The sequence below is a fragment of the Tamandua tetradactyla genome, chromosome 4 (assembly GCF_023851605.1).
Source record: "Tamandua tetradactyla isolate mTamTet1 chromosome 4, mTamTet1.pri, whole genome shotgun sequence".
Taxonomy (NCBI): domain Eukaryota; kingdom Metazoa; phylum Chordata; class Mammalia; order Pilosa; family Myrmecophagidae; genus Tamandua; species Tamandua tetradactyla.
In genome coordinates this window covers 125267836-125290604 of record NC_135330.1, presented here as the reverse complement: position 1 = coordinate 125290604, position 22769 = coordinate 125267836, and the positions used below count along the sequence as shown (strand labels likewise).

Sequence of the window (22769 nt, the reverse complement as noted above, 5' to 3'; positions counted from 1 at the left end):
TAAGGAAGAAGAGAGGCTTTTTCACTGCTTCTTCAGCCAGTGAACCTCTCCTGTGGAGTCCTTCCAGACCCTTCATCGGAACCGCTGGTTTCACATCCTACCCTATAGATTTTGGACTCTCCCATTCCCATAGTTGTGTGAGACACCTTTATAAATCTCATATTTACAGCTCTTTCCTATTGATTCTGTTTCTCTGGAGAACCCTGACTATTAAAGGGAGGAATGGAAGTTGCTAAGTGTAGAAGCCAGAGTCGTGCTTACAGTCTACTCAAGACCTTAGCTCTTCACATCTCTGTTCTGCATTAGGCAGCATCTCCCATTCCAGGAGGGAAGGTCAGATTGCCTTGGGAGACATGGGCTGCTTCTCAGGATCTGGAGATTCATCTCCCTCTGTGACCCAAAGTTACCTGCCTAGTGACCCCTGGGAGTGATCTCAGTTCCTGGACACAGTGGCAATGTGTGGGCAACTAGCACAGCTGCCCCTACCCCTATAAGGAGACAACACTTGGAGTTTCAGCAGCAGTTGGCAAGACACTCCCAGAAGGGACATACCTAGAGGGATGGCAGTGGCATCACTGCTGGGAAGCTGAGGTTTGTCTTTTGCATGGGGAAATTAGGTAACTTCGTTTGAGCAATTTCAAAATACAGAAATCAAGGTCTGCAGGCTTAGTTAAAATCTGAGGCTATAGTGGGTGAAGGGCCATAGTGCATAGCCAGCAATTAGGTGAATAAGATGGGGGAAGAAGTTGGTGCTACCACTTGAGGAAAATGTGGGGTTGACTAGCTAAGGCAAAAAACCCAAGAGATGAATTATGGGACAGGGAATGAGACAGGTATCACAAGTTATGGGAGATATACGGTCAGCAGGAGGTCAGGAAGCAAATTATATTTACCCTCTTAGGTTCTCTTGTTTGTCTCTTTTGATCCTTAAGAGAGTTACAGTGGCCCCAGTAAGGTCTCAGGTTGATCATATCAACACACATTTTCCAATAACCATTGACAGTTCTGATAAGAACCATAACAAACATGTGCACACAAGGGACCAGGAGTGAAGAGACCTGGTGTTGGGTCTGATTTTGCCAGAGTCCTTTGGATGAGCCACTTCATCCCTGAGGCTCCTCATCTGCTAGACGCAATGATAATTTTGAATGACTTTTTAAAATATTGCAATTGTATAGTTTGGTGGAATACACAGTAAACATTTCCAGGTTCTTTTGATTTTTAATCTTTACTATGTTAATACATGCACAACATAGAACTTGCCATTTTCACCACTCTCCATTGTACAATCCAATGGTATTAATTACATTTGCAATGTTGTATTATCATCACCACCAGCCATTACCAAATCTCTCCATCATCCCAAATAAAAATTCTTTACTCATTAAGCAATAAGTTTCCCTCCCTCCACCATGGCCCTGGTTATCTGTAATCTACCTTCCATTTCTATGGATTTGCATATACTACGCATTTTATATAATTGAAATCATATAATGTTTGCCCAATTGTGCCTGGCTTATTTCACTCAAGATGTTATCTTCAAAGTTCATCCACGTTGTACCAGGTATCAGAACTTCATTCCTTTTGAACTATCATGCTTCCTTACTGAAACTATTGGGTTTTTTTTTTTTTAATGTAGCAACTCACATTTTAAATTATTTTATATATATTTATCTGAAGATATATATCCCCATATTTAAAATGTAAAGGAGATGCTGTCATCTGTGGGGTATACAGTTAGTGGTTTTAAATATTTTCTTTTCATAAATCTACCCAAATAAAAGTATTCTTTTTGTTATGCTGTTTTGACTTTAGTTGCAGCTATGAAAATGGGAGTGCAGACAGGAAAGGTAGGGGCGATGCTGTGTGACGGAAGGCTGCTAAACAAAGTAAAGTCATTTGCTTAGCAGGGTGGCCCCTGTGGTGAGGGGAGAGGGAAAGGAATGAGATGTGAATAGAGACAAGGTGCTGCAAAAGGGTTCTCTGCTCAAAAATTTTCTCTCTTCAATAAACTGAAGATTCCTTTAGAAAGGAGGTCCTTCTTTAGGGAAGAACGAAGTACCTAAATACCTTAACTCATAACATAATGCATATCTAGGGGAGATTATTAGGGAACTGAGATTTGGGGAGGAGCGAGGGGAAGAAGAAATAATGAGGGGAAAAGAAACAGAGGTGCAGCCCGCAGACTTTTAAGATCAGCTTCTCCAGCACTTTTTGGGTATTCAAGGATGCCTGGGTCGAGGAAACCACTTCAGGAAAACCCAGAAGAAAGTGTGTCTATTATCTTTCTGTCCTAACATTAGATATAAATTGCTACTGATAAAAATAACTTTATGGGGAAATTGCTCCTAAGTAAGAAATTTCATTGTCTATCTAAAGCAAACAATTTCATCTGATTCTGAATAAAAGCAATAAATCTCAACGAAAAGCTTCTTTCAAAACTAAACTCATTTCACTAGTTTTTTAAGCATCTAACCCCAGCGATATGTCTTTTGTGCTCATTAAAAGAAAAGCTTTGAGATGCTTTTGTTTCCAGATGTTTCATGTCTCATTTTTATTAATTTTCAGTTGCAAAAAAAATAGATCTCTCACAAGTTGTCCTTTTCTGTCAAATGTTAACAGTTTTGTTTTTTTTTTTATGCTTGTAGATATTCTGTTAAGTCTCAATGAATAAGTTGTGACTTTGGGATTTACTTCTGATTTCTTCAATACTGGTTATTTTACCTCTTAGAAAAACAAAGCCACTCACAAATAATAAGAAAATAGAATATATAGGAATATTTCTATTTATGAGTCAATTGTTACAATAAGGCTAGATTATGTTGATATAATATTTATAGTACATAAATTATCTGTTTATTACTACATCCTATAGAATCACTGATATTTATTATTTCGATTACAGATGAGGAAGCAGAAGCTCAGGGAGTAAGGACACTGACCAAGCATATAATTAGTAGGGGTCAGGAGGGCTCTAGAACTTTTGATGACTGATTGCATTATCTTTCCTTTATTTAATAATTTATAAATTTATTTTTTAATCATGAAAATAAATGGAAAATAGCAGTGAACATTTGGGACTTGGGTTTCTCTGTGGTCTTCGTTACATGGTCACAGCTTGTTAAAATTGAAGCATATCATGAACACTAAGAGGACTTCTCAAAGCCATATTCTGAGAATCCTGTCAACAACTCTTGCAGCTCTTGAGCATTTCGGGGATATAAAAGAGTGGACAGGTAGAAGGGTCCCTTGGTGGCTCCTACCTCCGAGGGAGGGAATGGGCACTGCTGCCTCCTCTATGTCAAGTCGAAAGGAGATGGGCTTTCACAAGCCCACTCAGTGTGTTCTCTGCGGCTTCTCTCTACTTGAGTCGCGATCCCCAGAGAGAGGCAGACGAAATAAGAGTTTAGCTTTTGGTTACTGCAATTCCTACAGGGCAAGGGATGAGTGAGCATTTCCCGTGGATAATAGCGGTACCACAGGAGAGAAAGACCTGATTAAAATCCTGCCTGAGAGGATCACATAGGAGGGTGAGAGGATTCCAACAGCCGGAGGAGCCCAAAGCCCAAATTAGCAATCAGAGGAGGAGCAGAGATAAGAAATCCTTCTCCCTGCTGGCCCCCAGGTTCCGGCCCCAGCTGGGTTGGGGAGTGGCATAGGCTGGGCAGGTTAAGAGTCATCTTAATTTGAGTGATGATTGCAGTGTTGATTAACAGTGAACTGAAAACTTTTAATTATGGAGTAGAAACCATGTAAGTGACTTAAAGAAACTGAATGGCTTTTTGGTGGTTGTCTAAAAATGATCTCCTAGGTTATGGAGTTAGTGCCTTTCTTTCTGCTTTTTGTTTCTATTGTTGCCATGCACGCCATTTCATAGTTTGCTTTTTGTGTTCTCCTGTGATAGAAGAAGAGGCATTCCCATGCTGTCACACCGTTTGCTTAGTCATCATTTTAATGGCAGCACTCAGTTCCATAATTTGCTTTCCCACTGCTGTGCTATTGGATGTACAGGCAATTTTGTTCTGATTTTTTCTTATAGCCTTTTCCATATTTTGACGCTGTTTTTTGTCTTTAGGATATGGGCTCCTTATCATTAAGATTTTTATGGAAATTCACAAATATTGGCAAATTGTTCTCCCAATTATGATTTTAATTCGCATGGTTACAAAATATGTATGTGAGGAAATCTGTTTTTAATCCAAACTAGTTTGGGGGAGTATATGTGTGTGTGTGTGTGTGTGTGTGTGTGTGTGTGTGTGTGTATTAGCTAACTTAATAGGTAACCGTTTTTCATAGTAACTTTGATTTTCAATCTTTGATAACGAATGGAGTTTTGTGCTTTTGTAGTTAATATCATGAGAATTATTCGTTTTGTTTCATTTATTTAAAATATTTTCCCCAATGTGAAAACAATAGAAAAATACCAAGCTTTTAATAGATATGTGCTCAAAGAACATACACAGGTAGCATCCTTGGATAGAATTGCAACTATTAAATGAGCAAGTGGGAAAGTGTTGTATCTCAGTAGTTTTCAAAGAAATGCAAATTGAAACAGTAGTGAAACTAGTAAAGATAGCTCTTTGTACTATTTGCTACAGATTTGAACACCATGTTTTATTTAACTTTTCATTTTCATTTTTTATAATTATTTATTATATTTTGAATAAAGATGTATAAAGTAAAAGATTAAACCCTAAATCTAGAAATGACAGCTAGAATTTATTTTAAAGGACTTAAATATATTATTATTTTCTTGATTTTTTTGCTTGTGCTTAGAAACTTAGCCTCCCTCCAAAAAATGGATAGATAGACCAATTTTCTCTATTTTTTTAATATTTAATTTTTTAATTCATGAGGAATTAACTTTGTTATATGAGCTGAGGATATTCGTGAAAACTCCTTTTTCTTCATTTTCCATCAAATTGCTCCCCAGCTGTACTAAGGCATTCAAGGACTGAGCCTTCCATTATTCCTTGATTTAGGATACCTCTTTTATCATATGTGTAATATAATTTCTCTACAATATAATTTCTCTACCTACTCTGTTCCAATAGTCTATACATTTTTCTGTAGAAAGTAGGCTAATGTTTTAATTACTATAACGATATGATTTGTCTTAAATATTTGGTCTGGCTAGTTATTTTCTTTTGAAAAATTTCAAAGATATTTTCACTTGGTCATTCTTTACAGATGAATTTTAAGTAATTTCCCCAATATTCTGATTAATCCAATAGATTAATATGAAAATGATTGGATTCTTGATACTAAAAAAAAATACAAAAGAAAAGTAGGGATACTAGTTTTTAGATACTAACATAAAATACATTTTACAGTTTTATCCCTATGGGTTGCTCACTATTGGTATAATTCGTATTTAATTTCTTGGTTGCTATTTCAAATGGGATTCTTAAATTTGGTACATGGAATTGGAGTTGATGCTTTTTATATGTGTCTTTTCCTGTTTTACTTTGCTAAAGTACTCCTTTTTTTAACTGATTTTTTTTTGAGCTGTAATCAAATCCTCTGCAGCTAGCAAAAATGTTTCCTTTCTATTATCATTTTACTTATTTGGGAGGTCATAAATGATAAAATTGATCAGAATTTCTTAAATATCTTTCGTTCTGAATTGCTTAATGGGTTTGTTTGCTTTGTCAGTGATTTGAAAGGAAATGTCTTTAGCATTTTTTCCCACTGAGTATGATGTTGGGTATTAGTTTGAAATAAACACTCTGAACACATCCTTCATGTTCTTTTCAAAGGTTTTAAAATATAACGGGCATAATATTTTATCAAATGCCTTTTTGTCATCCCATTAAAGGGATAATACAATTTTTCTTATTTACACTTTTTCTGTGGCATGTGATGGTCAATCAATTTCATAAACTTAATCCACGTTTCGTTCCTCAGATGAATTTTTTTTTTTTTTTTGCATAATAAATTGTTGACTTTTACTCCCGTTCAGCAAAGGGATCATGGACAATATCACAAGCAGAGCAGAGTCGATTTTATACAGGGTTTATAAGAGGAAATTTGCAAGCAGAGAAGAGTAGGGCAAAACCAGATACCCCAAATCTCTCTGTCTCACAGATTAGGGTAACACAGCTGGTCTGCTCTGTGGTCTACCCACCTTGGTCATGCACCACCAATTTATGCGAGGACCAGAGAGCATTTTGGTGACCAAGTAAAAATGGAAGCTCCCTGGTCCTAAGACCTACTTAGAAAGAGAGACCCCCAGGATGCTGTGGCTGGGTCTGTCTGACCCTTCGTTGAGCGAAGTGAGGTCTCTTGAGCCTGCTCTCTGCTAAATTACCAAAAGGGAGAGGAAATGAGCATCTGGGGCCATGCTGATATGTCACTCCTCTGTTTACTACTACTTCATTTAGAATTTTAGTATATATACATACTTCTCAAACAGATTAGGCTTGCTATAATAGTTTTGGTTGCAAGCTCCCTTATTTAAAAATTTTTCTATTTAGCTCTGTATTTTATGTTTTATTTCCTCATTGAAACAATAGGAATTTATGACTATTCCAAGGCTTCGTTGGGGAGGGGTATTTTCCTTTGAACCATTTGATTAATTTTGAATTATGTACTTTTTAATACTTGATTTTAAAGTGTTTTTCTGGGTTTGATTATGTTCACTTATTTCATACCTCTTTTAAAGGCAACCTTTTTCGATTTGGTGATTTTCTTTTAACATGGAAAATGCTTTACTTTTTTGCAGTAATTTGGAATATGGAGCATTTGATTTTAATTTGATTAGTGCCAGATGAACAATTTCCATGGATTTCTAAAATATGTATTTGCAATGTTCTGTGAAAACAAAAATATACTTTTGAACTGCATTTTATGGAAAAATTAGTATTTTTGCCCCCTTCTTTTTCCTCCCTACTTTTTTCAGTTTTCATCAATCTAATCTAGTTGAAAACCCTGTTGTTTAAGAAAAAGGGTTCATTTTTCAAAGAATTTTTTTTGCATTTGCATCCTATGTTGGTTACCGTAGTTATACATTAATTAGACTAATCATTGTCAACCTTTCTCCTGATAATATTTAGTGACTTCTGAATTTTTTTCTCTTGCTGGTCATAGCATTTATAACTAGTTCTTTTCTATCACAACTTCCCAATGTTAAAGTATTAAATTTGATCATTTTCATTTTTGAAAGGTGTAATGAACATCTTTAAAGTCATTTTTTCCATAGAAGTATTTGTGTATATTTTCTGACTCTTTGACGCTCTGAAGATGCCATTCTGCCTTCATGCATGAATGCCAACTTGACCAGTTCCCATGTTTTTCCGTCATCACTTCCTCCTTTCTCCACTGCCAAAACTCAAAGACATTTCTCTATTGTTTTCTGGAAAGAAAAGGACAAAAATCAAACCCTCCCTGATTATAAATTAATCCTTGGAGAATTACCTGTTATTCAGTTTAGAAAGCTTCCTAGAATTCAAACAATAATATAAAAGGAAACATATTGCTCAGTAAATTTGTCATGAACACAGTGAGACTCCTTATTTTTCACTTTTTCTATCTACTCTGGAAAGATTTTTTTTCTATTATAATTGGTTTTCGATCCATTTTTGTTCTCCTCTGGATCATTTGTAAACTGGATCTCTGTCATTTACCTTCCAAGTCTATTATCTTTTCTCACCTCTGTGTGTCTTCATTCTGAATTCTAGGATTATACCTCAACATTATCCTTTACTTAAAATTTCATTTTCTGCGGTGCTGAATCTGCTAATTAGTATTTCCAATGCAAATTTTATTTCAATTTTTAACTTAAAAAATCTAGGTTCTAGTTCTTCTATTTATGCTTGATAGAAGCATGCCTTTGCATTTCATTGAAAACATAAATCAGAAATTTTAATTTTCTTTTTCCTGTTTTCGGGAGCAAATCTATCTCTAGAAAAGGATTTACTTTTGAGTTTTAAAATTGTATAAAATAAAACACACAGAGAAGATTGCATAAAGCATATGTACAATATAGTAAATGATTAAAATTTGATATTCATATAACTTGCATCCAGGTCAAGAAAGTGAATATGGCAGTACCCCAGAAGCCATGCAAAATGAAAATCCAGAGAGACACACTTGTTTCGAAATTATTAAGAATGTCAAAATGGCAATAAAAGAGCATTAAACCAAGCACAAGGCTGTGCTGCCCATGAGGCTTTGCTCAACTTTATAAGTTGCATATCTCATTTTCAGGGAAGAAATGAGATAAAATATGTATGACCAGTATGTTGGGCATAGATTATGTGTGGATTTTGGTAAAAAGGCCCCTTTATTATCTGTCTCCCATATATTACTCATGCGGATAATCTTCTCCTGCCCCTGGATGAAAACTCTTGATTATTATGCAGACTCTTAGATAAGACATAGCCCTGCAGTCACTTTAAGTCACAGTCTCAATTAAATGGTTGGAGTGTCTTAGTCTTTTAAAATAATCAGAACTCCAAATTTCCTAAACTAAACCTCCCCTCCCTTAACTTGGGTCTGTGCTAGGCTGGAGACCTATAATGGAAGGGGTGGGGAGCCTCCAGCCATATTCACTAGCTGCTCTTTCACTCTGCCTGGGCTGAAATGGGGATAAGATGAAGAGGATAAGGAGTATGTCACTTGGTTTTGTGATTTAAATCGTTCGCTTTGGCAGACTGCCCACGCTGTCTTTCTTTTCTTTTGGTATGTTTAATGATGCTTCAGTTCAGAAGTTCTCTGTTGGCTTCTCTCCTGAAAGGATGTAGCTCATCCCTGAGGTCGCTTGTGTTTCCTTTCTAGGCCACCTGACACCCACCAATAATCCCTATTGCTGCATCCCTTTACTCCATTCTCCTTAGATCTCCAGGCAGCACTATTAGGCTGGACGCAGGGTGAGCCCATGCCAGTGCTACCCTTACATGGCCCACATCTGTCCCTAGGGAACACTCATAATCTCGGTCTTCTTTTCTGAAGAACTCTGGGAGAGCAGACTGATCCCAATAGAATAGGCTTCTTTTGGCTCTGCACCCAGCCAGTAAAGCCGGTGCTTCTCTAGTCTCTGTAGTGCCCAGGCAAAGGGCTGATATCAGACCACAGTCTGCTGTATGGGAGTCAGGCACTGGTCCTGTAGAGCTCCCGATTATTAGAGTACCTTTCTGAACATTTTTATTAGTCCCCTTGATGATCACCCTATTTCTCTCACACCAACCCTCTCTCCCAACTAAGCTTGCAGTTAGAAAGGACTCACAGGAGGACAAAAGCTAGTTCCAAAGATGCATCATAAAATCCCTGCAATAATGCAAAATGTTTGGCCCCAGAATTCAAATACTAAAATATGATGATCCTATATGAATTTAACAAAAAACAGTCCTTTGGGTTGTGCCAGTTTGAAAGCATTATGTACCCAAGAAAACAGGCTGAAAGCAGCAAGGCCTAGGAGCAAAGAACCAGCAAGAGACCAGCATGCCTTCTGGCTGACAGAGGTGCTCCTGATGCATTGGTCTTTCTTGAATTAAGGTGTTCTTCCCTGGATGCCTTAGTTTGGACATTTTTATATGCTTAGAACTGTAAACATGTAACTTTTTAAATTCCCCTTTTTAAAAGCCATTCCAGTTCTGCTGTATCACGTTCTGGCATCTTAGCAAAACAAACATGGGCCAAGTTACAAAGATAATAAAACTGAGACTGATTAAAACTGACCCTACATAGTTGCAAGTGATCAAACATCATTTACTTGCCATCCAAACTCACATCCCCTTCTGAGCCTTTTGGGAATAGAGAACTAGGTAGAGAATGGAAGCTAATTACTAATCTTATCTGGATTTGCATTATCTTCTGGTGTTTATCCTGTCCTACAGTATACCTAAACAGTCTGCTTGACTCCCTCCCTGACAGCTTCATAAACTTCCTGTCTCCAGGAGTCATAGCATAGGTTCTTCTGTATCCTTTTGTAAATCCTGAAGAATTTAGCAGTAGGAGTTATTTATCTTTCATATTGCTAACTGAGTTTCAGCTTTTCTAATATCTTAAAGCATACATGAAGCCCTTAGTATACATAATACATAGTAGGCATTTCTCTTTCTCCATAGGTCTCATGCATTTATTTTTCTACTTATTCATCCCTCTTTGAATGAAAAGTAAACCATAGATTCCTTGGGTGAGTTGCTGTCAACCATTTCACAGTGAACCTGAGTGGGAAAGATGCTCTCTTCAGAGCTAAAGCAGAAGGAAAATTAGTATTTAACAGTTCTAAAACAGTTGTCATCCACAGCAAATATTTTTAAAATGCCATTTCCTCTTTCTAGGAAGCATAAACATACTTGTGAATATTCTGGGAGGAAAACATGGGAGAGTTATAATTATGCAACTTAATGAATTCTAAAGTTTCCTGCATAATGACGCCAAAAGAAATCCCAAGTAAAATGCTTAATCCGGAACCTGGAGGCTAAATGCAAATTTGGTTTGAAGCAACTGAGCTGCTACCCTAAGAGGTGGGACCTCAAGAACTGGGTAACTTGAATAGTTTGGGGAAGCAGAAAAGGGAAATTAAGAGAATAGATTCCGGGATAGTGCAAACTCACTCCTAACTCATGAATAAGGCATAAGAAGGATTGTATCAAATCCTAGAAGAATGTATTGAAGTATGTGGAAAACACTTTTAAAATCGTTTTCTAGAGTGTTTTAATAAAAAATGTGGAAAGGGATTTTCTACATCTTTCTAGAGTTCTTCCCACACATCAGAAGTTGTTACTTGAAAAATAGAGAAAAATTATTTTTTCCTTGTTATATTTACTCTCAGCATTCACTCATAAATTTAATACATTATTAAAATGTTACTTATTTAAAACACTGTTGCTTACCTCTATCATGTACAGGCACTTTGTAAACATTGGAGGTTCTGTGGTGAACAAGCAGAGATAGAGCCTTGTTTTCATTGAGCTAGCCTCCTAGTGGGGATGGGGGGAGGGCATCAAGAATAAAAAAGTAAACATGTAAATATATAATATTTTATTTGATGATAAGTGCTAAGAAGAAAAGTAAATCAGGGTAAAGGGATGGCATGGAGAACAATGGAGGTAGTAAGGGCAGGGTTAATTGAGAAAGGTTGGTCAAGGAAGCCGTGTTTCTGTGGTACCATTTGAGAAAATACCCAAACAGAATGAGGAAGCTGTCCATGAAGATATTTGAGGGAAGAGTATCAAGCATAAAAAAAATGCCAGTTCAAGATGTTAAATTAATGATAGTTGTAGCAATAGTAATAATAGTGGGAATAGCAGCTTCCAGCCACTAAATATATGCTACATTCTCAGCTATTGTTTAAATTCTGCATGTTATCTCTGCGGATAACTGTAAGCGTTTTGATGACCATAAGGATTTTATTTTTGCGCAGTGAAAAGACTATTCAGAGATTTCCATTTCTTTTAAATCATTAAAACACACACACACATACACACACATCTGCTTCATGTCTGAATCTCATTCTGGTCATTGCTTTCTCTCCTCAGTCTGTATTTTTTCTTGCCTTTTGGCATGCCTTATAATTTTTAGTTAAAAGCTGGACATACTGTATCGAATAGTAGTAAATGAGGTAAATAGGTGTTTAGTGTGACTATTTCTATTAATCTGGCTTAGAGTTGGGCTGGATAAAATGCTTGCTGTAGCTAAAGGACCAGAAGCTTCAAATTCCCCTGTTGCTCTTGTTTCTGTCTCCTCTTGAAATGGACTATGTGCCTTATAGCAGTATCAGCTATAACCTCCTATTATTTTGGACTTCTCTAGGTGTGGCAGTAAGGTGTTGGAATGGCATAGCATTCTATGATCTTTCCGTGAAATCTTAATCTTTTACCGGGCTTGTATCTTGGGTCTGTGATCTTAACAAACCTTTCTCCAAGAGTCTCTACTTCCCCACCTGGCTTCAGTCTTCCCAAGCTGACCCCTGTTGACTACCCCCACCCCCCTCACATCTCAGGGAGACTAGGAGGAGGAAGGGGTCTGGAGTGGGGAGGAATGCTGTGCTGGTTTGAAAGGAAATATGCCCCCTAGAAAATCCATGTTTTAACCAAAATCCCATTTCATAAAGGTAGAATGGTCTCTGTTCAATATGTATGTTTGAAACTGTGATCGGATCATCTCCCTGGATGATGTGACTTAGTCAAGAGTGGTTGTTAAACTGAATTAGGGGACGACATGTCTCTATCCATTTGGGTGGGTCCTGACTGGTTTATTGAAGTCCTATAAAAGAGGAAATATTTCAGAGAATGAGAGATTCAGAGAGAGTGGCACCATGAAGCAGAGTCTACCGGCCAGCGACCTTTAGAGATGAAGAAGGAAGACCTCCCTGGGAGCTTCATGAAACTGGAAGCCAGGAGAGAAAGCTAGCAGATGATGCCGTGTTTGCCATGTGCCCTTCCAGCTGAGAGAGAAGCCCTGATTGTATCTGCCATGTGCCTTCTCACTTGAGAAACCCTGAACTTCATTGGCCTTCTTGAATCAAGGTATCTTTCCCTGGATGCCTTTGATTGGACATAGCTATAGGCCTGTTTTAATTGGGACATTTTCTTGACCTTAGGACTGTAAACTAGCAACTCATTCAATTCCCCCTTTTTAAAAGCCATTCCATTTCTGGTATATTGCATTTCGGCAGCTAGCAAACTAGAACAAATGCCTTTCTCCCCTGAATGGAATAAAATTTCAGAATTGTGCTCTGGAAAAGTGATTCTCCCCTTTGTTATAGGGAAGACCCTGGGGGTGTTTTCACAATGATTTCTCTTCCCCTCCCCTGCCAGAGCCACAAAGCAATCTTTCTCAACTTTTCATGTTGAGAACCTGGTGTGGGGCTCCACTAAGACTGTGACCCCTGGGAGTTTCTCATACTCATTCTAGTCCATATGGCCTCCAGCAATATGTCAAAATTACCCTTCAAAGATTTCTACTGATTTATGACTCAGCTAGCTTCTGCTCCTGGTAAACAGAGCTGGATTGCTGCTATATTTCTGGATTTGCTCCTCTTTTCAGATTCAGGATTGTGGTTTCCCCAGAAACCTCAGTTTTCTGAAGGGTCCAGGAAAAGTCACTGATTTTCAGTTTTACAAGATTGTTCTTGTTCTAAGGATGGGAGTGATGAATTCCAAGCTCTTAACATGTTGGACCTGAAACTAGAAGTCTCTACTATGTTTACTTTTAAATATGTCCATATTTAATACCAAATCTAACCGTTTTAAAAGATGTTGACTACTGTGAAAAAAATCACTAGCTTTGATAACTGAGGTTTTCTACTACCTGAGAATTTGGCCTGGTGTCTATGACGTGGAATTTTTATTTGCTGCCCTATCTAGTACTCTATCCCTTTCCTCATTTTAATAGGAATTATGTCCTGGGCTTTACAATTTCAGGAATTCAGTGGTCAGGTAACATAAATTCCCAATTTGACCGCTACCCTGATATATGCATAGTAATCTGCCATTGCTTCCAAGTTGATCACTTTATTTGATTTTTCATTTAAAAAAATCTCTTAAGAATTTAAATCTTTCCATAAATAAGTCTAAAGTTCTTGAAAGGAATTCTAAAATATGCAAATATTTGTTCTGCCTTATATTAAAACTGTTGTCCTTGATGCCTACATTCTTAGGATCACAAATGCTGCTGGATATTGAAAATACAGATACCTAGATTTTAGATATTTCTCTTGGTTTTGTCTGATTTATGGTTGCAGTTTATGAGGTCATTCAGTTAAAAGTTCAATCTCTTCATCAGTTCTATGAAGAGGTCATATTATTCCTATTTTCACTTAGGGAACTGAGACTTAGAGAAGGTAAGAAATTAATTTTTTTCAAGGCAAACAAAGCAAAACAAAACAAAAAAACACAAATAGCCAAGTATTGGATCTGGGGATTTAAAATTCAGTCACCACAGAGATGAGAAGAGAGATTCATAGTTTGAGGCAGAGTATGCTATTACAATAAGATAAATGAAACAACATGCAATCAATATTGCAATAAAAGAAGGAGATCTTATTAGGGAGATTTGGAAAATATGAAACTATCACTTCTGAAAAATTTTAACCAAGATTTAGCATCTTTATGCATAATGAACTTCATCCTGAAAAGTATGGCAATAGCACTAGTTATATAAGTTTAAATGCTTATGACATTTTACTTCAACAGATTCCCACTAGCAACATTTTTCTAATAGAGTTAACACTAAATCTTTTCATATTTGAAGCTATTGCTTATGTGCTGATTACGATGGTAGGGAGAGGATAAAATTATAGCAGGTTCCTTTGTACCTATTTGAAAAGGCTAATACTCAATAATAATGAGCATCTGTAACACCAAGATCTTGGTTTCTAAATGTCGTTCCCAACTCAAAGGAACCAGGGCTCATTGGAGAAATGATTTAATCTACGTCTTGGGCAGGGAAAGTACATGGTGGTTCTGGAACGTCTTGTTATATCAGTAAGCAAGGAAATACTAATATCCAAAAATTTATTGTGGGATGTCACGAGGGCATTGAAGCTGGTCTGAAGACATGCCAACTGGCCAAATTTCAGATAATTTGAACTTCAAAATGGATTACGATGGTAATGTATTTTAACACATTAAGTGAAATAGAATAAAATAATCTATAAATCCATAGAGATATTTCCCTAAAAATAAAGAGGTGGATAAACAAAGTAAAGCTCTTCCTTATAGATGAATGCCAGCTAATGAAGAATGTAACAGAATTAAAAATCATTGTTTTTCACCTAACATTTACAATTATTTCAGGAAGATATCATAAATACTTACTAAAACCAATGGGTGTAATGTTAGGGAACAAGGTATTCATACCATGTCAAAGTATCACTTATACTATTTATTAATTACAAAACTAAAAAGCTATATATAGCTAATTCATGTTATTTGTAATAGCTATATTCTTCCAAGTCACTGTAAACATTGAAATAGCAAATACTGAAGATTGCTTTTAGGGAAAATACACGTTTTGGTTCCTGCAAGCCCTGGTCACAACATTTTTATCAATGGGTCAATACATAACCTTGTTCCATGCAAGTTTCTATTGTAAAATACCTTATTTCACGAAAATTATTGATTCATTAACATTGAATCATGGCCAATTATATTACCCATGCCTAAACAGAGCTTATCAACAAAGTAAAGCTCTTCCAAACCATTTTACACTTAGGAATGCTAGACAGCACTTTAGCACTGCACTTGGAGGCCATATCAAACACCAAAAACGCCCAAAGCACTAAAATACAAAAAATGTGGCATTAAAAATATGATTTACATTATGAGAGTCCCAGCCTTATGTGGGAAGGTGTGTGTTGGGCAATTCTAATTTTTTGCCACACCATATATGTCTGATAATGACTGTGAAAGTGCTGAGAGTATGGATTTGGGGCTTACAAATAAATTTGGGTAAGTAGATAAATTCACAAATATGGAATCCCTGAGTAACAAGAATCAACTGACAGAAATGTGGCAGACACTACATTAAAATTACCAATAATGGGACAAAATGACAGAATGTGCCTCCTGATGCCATGTACCCAGAAGGGCCCAGCATTACCTATTGTAGTAATCTGGTCCAAAGTGTTTAAATTAATCGTGAGAAGTAAAATTAATCATGAGAAAGTGAAATTAATCATGAGAAACAACCAAAAAAAAAAAAAAAACATACGTTATGGGGTATTACACAAATCTACTGGCTTGGATTCCTTAAAAAGGTCAATGTCATAAAAGTAAAAAAAAAAAAAAAAAAGGCAGGTTAACTTTCTTAGGTTAAAGTAAATAAAGAGATGTGGTAACTAAAAGCAATGCATTATCCTTGATCAGATCCAGGATTGATAATGAATAAATATAATTGGTGCAGTAATTGGGGACATTTGAATATTCAATCTGTATTATAATAGTGCTGTGCAAAATGTGGTTCCTATAGTAATTCCAATCAATTAATTGTTTTGTATTAGTCCATAGAGAGAGAAATACAGAAATTGAGAGTAAACATTTAGAAAATTCTATAATAATTTGCCTTTGTTGTGGTTTATAGAAGTTTAGTCATTTTTTTATAATTCATTTTTATTTTTTACAAAAAATATTATTTCATAATAGATTGGACATAATAATGATTAATATCCACAGATAATTTGAGAAGCACCATATCAACTGGTATTGTTGTATCAATGTTTTATTTCTTGAGTGTGATAATTATATTGTGGCTTTGTAGATTAATGTCCTGCCTCCTGCTTCTTAGGAGAAATGCAAGCTGGAGAATTTAGCAGTCAATGTTATGATATGTGAATTTTTAAGTGGTTCAGCAAAAAATTTGTATGTATCTATATACATATTCATGTGTGTGGGGGTGGAAAAACATAGAGCACATGTGGAAAATGTTAAAATGTGGTGAAATCAATATGGTGTCTATTGTACTATGCTTTTCTATAAGCTTGAAATTTTTTTTTAAAAATTGTGGAAACAAAAGAGGTCTTGAGGAAAAAGGAATCCTTTAGACCCTTGCATCCCGGAGACCCTTTTAAAACTCTCAAAATAGGGGGGGCCGCGGTGGCTCAGCGGGCAAAGTGCTTGCCTGCTATGCCGTAGGACCTCGGTTCGATTCCCGGCCCCAGCCCATGTAACAAAAACAAAGAAACAAATTACAAGAAAATGTTTAAAGATGTTTCCCTTTCTTCCTTCCTTCCTTCTTTCTCTCTGTCTTTCCTTTAAAAAAAAAAAAAAAAAAAACTCTCAAAATATACCACACTTAATAAATAATCATAACTCCTTTAGCTTATATCATTGCCTTGTTGTAGAGTTGTGAATTTAAAAATGAATACGCTTTAACTTAATGATAAATTAATTATTAGACTATAAAGCATATCAGATGGCAGTAATTTCAGAAATATATTCAAGAGCTACAAGAATAAATATCAACTATGACCTGGAAATAATTGTGTCAGGATAAATAGTAATTGAGATAACTTTGAAGTTGTTTCTATAGCTGCTTTATTGCTGACATAGGTTGCTGTTGAATCCAGGATTATTTTATCTCATTATAATCACTTTTTACAAGTCATAGTCCTTCCCATTAATCTTTATATAGCACTTTTATATTATAATTTGGTTCATAGCTGGTTTCTTCCAACCTTTCTTTAAGGTAAATTAGAATAATTTTTACTACTGAGGGATAGAGAGGTTGACTGACTCATTCTGTGTCATGCTGAGAGCTAATTATATAGCCAGAATGTAAAGACATAGGCTTTTCAGTTTTAGCCAACAAAACCATAGCAATACTAAGTGAAAATGTCATGTTTAAAAAGCTAATCTTGAGGCTGCAAGGGTAGCTTAGTGGTAGAATTCTTGCCTGCCATGTGGGAGACCCAGGTTCAATTCCCTGTCCATGCACTCCCCCCAGAAAACAGACAAACAACAAACAAACCAAAAGTTCAACAAATGGTGCTATAATAATGGGATACTCACATGGAAAAATAATGAAATGTGACCCTGCCATACAGCATATAAAATAAATAAAAAATAAAACTCACATCTTGATTTTCCCAAAACAAAATATCGGTGGTATTCCTGGCTTTATTTTCTTTCATTTCTTACATTCAAATGCAAATTTCTTACTTATTACTGAGGACACACCACTCTTTCTTATGCATGGTGAGTACCAGTACCAAGTTTTCTAAGACAAGGCCTTGCCCTCCAGAGGATCATGGCATGTCAAATGAAACAGATTTATAAATAAGTGAAATAATGTGTTATGTGCTATGAGAGATGTGCTATGAATAGGGGATAAAGGGGAGTTGTTAAATTTCCCTGGGTGAGGAAAGTCTGACACCTCCAGCTTTTATAGTCATATTTATTGAACTATTTTTAGGAGTGGTTAGTGGTTGTTGAAGAAACATAAATACCATAATTTATCAGTACAATTCTTTAATCCTACATGACACTGTAGAATCATAAAATTCAAGATTGTGTCACTGAAAGGACCACGACAAATCTAAAGCTTACATGCCATCTATGTCATCGCTTCTAAGTGGCCATCTGATTTGCAATGGAAATATTTCAATTAAAGGATGCTCTCTGCCTGTTGAGGCAGTTCCTTCCAGTTTTAGAGAGCATCTTCCTGTTTGAACCCCGGGTGGGTTCCACTGAGTCATAATATTTCCGACTGTTATGGGTTGAATTGTGCACCCTCAAAAAGACATGTTCAAGTCCTATTCCTTGGCCCTGTGGATATAAACGTATTTGTAAATAGGATCACTGGACATGTTATTAGATAAGATGAGGCCAAATTGGTTCTGAGGGGCTCTTAGTCCATTATGACTTGTGTCCTTATAAAGACAGGACACTTGGATATAGTCAGTAAGAGAGAAACATAAACCATAGCAATCATGGATTGCTTGCCATCCACTGAAAGCCAGGGAAGAGATCTGAAACATAATCCTTTTAAGGGAAGCTTGGCCCTACTCACACCTTGATTTCAGATGTCTGGCCTCCAGAAGATGTATATTTCTGTTGTTTAAGCCAGTATTCTGTGGTATTTGGTTGCAGCAGCCCTGGCAAACCAAGATCTTTCAGGTCACTTGGAACCACTTTAACCCCTCGTCCATAATGGCAGCGCTTTGAATATTTGAAATTTTAATTTGTTTCTCTTCTCCAGGCAAAAAACAGCTCCAATTCAGTCATCCATTTTCTCATTTGCACCTATCACCTTGGCCACTTTTCTTTAAAGAGGCTCTAAATTCTATATCCCTCATCTAACAAGGTCTTTAAGCAGAGAATGTTATCTGTGGCTGACACACAGACTCTATTTTTCTCTCTCTATTAGTTAAAAATAAATAAAATTCTTACTGATGGCAGTGTGGTAACTATGTGAATAGAGACAGAGAAATTGCAGAGACCTACTGCAAAGACTCAGATGGCACCAAGGCCTGGCACAGCGGCTCTGAGTGCTTGGAACTTGGTAGGCATTTGTTAAATGTGTGCTGAATGAATGAAGAAATGATTGAAAAGACAAGGATAATGGTTCTTAATTGATTTGTGCCGGACTCAACTTTCTAATATTAGAAATTTGGTAGCATATGCCAAAGGGTTGAAAGCCTAAAATAACATTAAACAAAACAACCATAATTACAGTGCTATTGCTACTAAAGTACAGTGGTATCATTGTGCTTATAAAATTAGTGTGTCCTGTCTTTTTTTAGTATGGAGTTGCTTCCTGTGAAGAACAGTTCACTTTTCTGATTGTGCTGTCTTGTTTCTCTCATGGTCCATTCAGCTTGTGTTGATTCTTTGGTGCCAGTTTGATATTTTGCTGGGCTTCTCACCTCTTAACTAGTGAAACAACTCTGCAAGTGCTGTTTCTGATATATATCATAGTACTGTAGTTGGGGCTTCCTTTAAGAAATCAAATATGTAAATTCTAACTTACCAGAAAAGATCCATTAAAAGTAGCTATTGAGGGTGGGCCACAGTGGCTCACTGGCAGAGTTCTTGCCTGCCATGCCAGAGACCTGGGTTCGATTCCTGGTGCCTGCCCATGCAAAAAATAAAAAGTGACTACTGAGCTTTATCTTAATAGAATTGCCTCTCATGCTGTATGGCACATAGTGGGCTCTCGAAATACTTCTTGAATAAATAGGAAACTGTCCTAGTAGATGAGGCTATTGCTTGTAAGTGAGAATTTGTATGTCAGCAAGAAAGCAGGTTTCTGTTTTTAAAACAAAAGACATTTGCAAGAACTTACTGTATCATAGTAATGTCATAAAAGTTATGATTTAACAGTTATTTATATATTTTGTGCATTTAAAAGTGGTTGCAAATGATTCTGTTTATTCAAGATAAGTGAACAGGTATTTTTATGAAAGTACATTGTGATTTTTTTTCCCTGTACTTTCTTTTCAACGTCATTTAGTCCTCTAGTTTTTACTTTTGTGGACAGTTTCTCTAGTACTCGTGTGGCTCAGCTGCCTTTTGCTACATTTATTTGAGCATCTTTGGGGGCTTGTAGGGTTGAAGGCATTAACCTGGGACCTTTTTTTAAAAAATTGATAATATATTACAGGGGTTGAAATCTTTTGTGTCTAGATCCATTTTAACTTTTGTTAATTTTTTCACAATTTTCAACTAACTTTGCTTTCGGTGTGATGAATAAAATGCATATCAATATTTTCACTGCCTTTTAGAGGACTGAAAAAATATTGTAGAATATGGTGGGGGCGTCAGAAAGAACATCATTAGAACATGGGATATCACACTCGGGGATCTTTTAAAATTTGGGGAAAGAGAATAGTTGAACTTCTCACAACTGTAGAAAAATAATCACTTTACTTCTACATTATTTTTATGTAGTTATTCTTTTTTTTCCCCTTGTTTAACAGTGATTGATTACATCTACATTTTCCTTCAGAATCACTTCTTTATAACAACTGTTCATCCTGACATCAGGTTATGTCAAAATGGCTGCTGACTTAAAAGGTCTTGGTACACACTTTATGATAGAGCTAATGAGAACTGACATATTATCACTGAGAAATAAGGCACCGCATCAAAACATCTTCTGGATCTGTGCTTGACTAAAACCTGCCAAATTAAGGCAGCCTTATCGTGAACCAGGGCTAAAGCCTTTTATCACATCTAGAACTACCATTTAATTTTAGATCCATTTTAGATTTGGAAGTCACAAATCTTGGCGTAGCGATGAAAATAAGTTTATAAAGAGAATTTTAAAAAATAATAGCAGTGGTAACCAATCGTCATTTGATAGTTTTTGTGTTTTCTTGTTTTTCAATGTGGTCTTTCTAGCTATTACTGTAAATTTAGAGTTGGTAAGCATTATGATCGCCAAAGTCATCTGCCAGGAATTTGTGCTAGCCAGTCGCATGACAGCAAAAACTTTAAAAGTAAGGGGTTGGGGGTGAGTGGAGGTATGGTTTATTTCAGTAAAATAAGGCTACGGGCTCTTAACAAATCACGATGAGCCTATTCTGACAGGTTAACTGAATGATTCCCGAAAGATTAGTGATGTTGAACTAAATTCTTTCTGAAAATGATTTTCCTTAGCCTGGTTAAGTCATGTTAATAAAAGGATTCTACAAATCAGAAAGTCCAAGATGAAATGTGAGGGCGGGCCACGGTGGCTCAGCAGGCAGAGTTCTCAACTGCCATGCTGGAGACCTGGGTTTGATTCCCGGTGCCTGCCCAAGCCAAAAAAAAAGGAAAAAAAAAAAAAGAGAGAGAGACCAATCTTCTTACATAGTCACTATTCACTTTCACCTGAGGGTTTTTGGATGGCTCTGGATTCAATGTGTTCGAACTGCCAAAATGTTGTGCAGCAGCCAAGAAGTCCTGTAACATGCTATAAAAAAGATGAAAAACTGATACAGTTTTCCCTGATGTCTTTTTAAAACTATATTTTTATTGAGAAATATCCACACATGTACAGTCCAACCATGTTATACAATCCATGCCTCACAATATCATCACGTAGTTGTGTGTTCTTCACCATGATTATTTTTAGAACATTTGCATCACTCCAGAAAAAGAAATAATAAAAAAGAACTCATACAGCCCATATCCCTTACCTCTCCCTTTCATTGGCTCACAGTATTTTTATCTACCCAATTTTTGCCCTTTATCTCCCCCTATAATTTATCTATTTATTTTTCTTATCTGACTATACCTTAAAAGGAGCATCCTTGACGTTTTGAAAAAAGTGCCTCTTTGAGGGAAATCTGGAAGGAACAATGCTGTTCTCTAAAATGTGTTGTATATATGGTGATAACTTACACTTTTAAATTAGGTTGAGAGAAATGTTTTTAAAATAATGAATCTTTGGCTAATTTAACTTTGATAGTAAGTGCTTCGTTTCTGTTTCACTAATGTCAGTGAAAGATTTGCATTGAAAAAATCCTGTACTCATTCAATGTGTCATTACACCTTGCCCAGAATAGTAAAACATTTCCATTTTTTTCTAAGTGAACAATAAAGTAGATTAGGGGATAGGCAATTGATTTGTTTCAAATATAAAATCTATTCAATTCATTACAAATGATGAGGAAGAAAACCCAAGGTCCATTGAGCAGTGTACAGTAGGTAGTCCTTTGTTTTAAAAATTAATAAAGAATAATGGAAAGATAATGATGTTAATCTTTATCTCTTTTATGTGAGCTTCACAGAATTAGTCACACATAATTGCTCATCTATTCTGTAAGGTGAAGGAGAATGTGCTTTGGCCCTAAGCAGAGAACCATAGTAAGCGTATCCCAGTGTTACCACAATTCTGAGGGAAGGGCTAGGAAACCAGCATCCACCAGTAGTCTTACCAGTAGCACCACAAACCCTTCCTCATCTGAGGAATAGAGCCTTTAATTATTAAGCATTGACTTTTAGCAAGAACATGCCTGCTTCATGGAAACATTATAGGAAGTATTCCGTCAGCACTGGGGCAGTGCACAGTGAGGGCATTGTGATTCCACGTACATGGTTACTTCTTACTGACATGATTTATATCTCTAGTGATGTATTTCAGACATTTAGCATGTTCAAATTTTTTTCGGCTGCAACAATTAGAGGAATTGTGTTTGGGTATCCCAAAACAATCCTCAGGTTCAGGGATTCCCTAGAAGGACTCAAAGAACTCAGAAAAGCTGTTATACTCATGGTTATGGTTAATTACAGTGAAAGGATACAGATTAGAATAAGCAAAGGAAAAAAAGGCACATAGTACAGAGCCCAGGAGAGACCAGGAATGGGCTTCCAGTTGTCTTCTTCAGTGGAGTTGCA

At 36.4% G+C, this 22769-nt stretch overlaps 2 long non-coding RNA genes across 5 annotated transcripts in view; one reads left to right on the top strand and one right to left on the bottom strand.

The window, feature by feature from the left end:
- LOC143679336 (uncharacterized) overlaps positions 1-22769 on the top strand; it is a 364318-nt gene that overhangs the window by 96802 nt on the left and 244747 nt on the right. The gene's annotated exons all lie outside the window — the stretch shown is intronic.
- Positions 10839-22769, bottom strand: part of LOC143679334 (uncharacterized) — a 43498-nt gene continuing 31567 nt past the window's right edge. The window contains exon 4 of the long non-coding RNA XR_013173659.1: positions 10839-10925. This is a non-coding gene — a long non-coding RNA (uncharacterized LOC143679334). The remainder of the gene's footprint in view (positions 10926-22769) is intronic.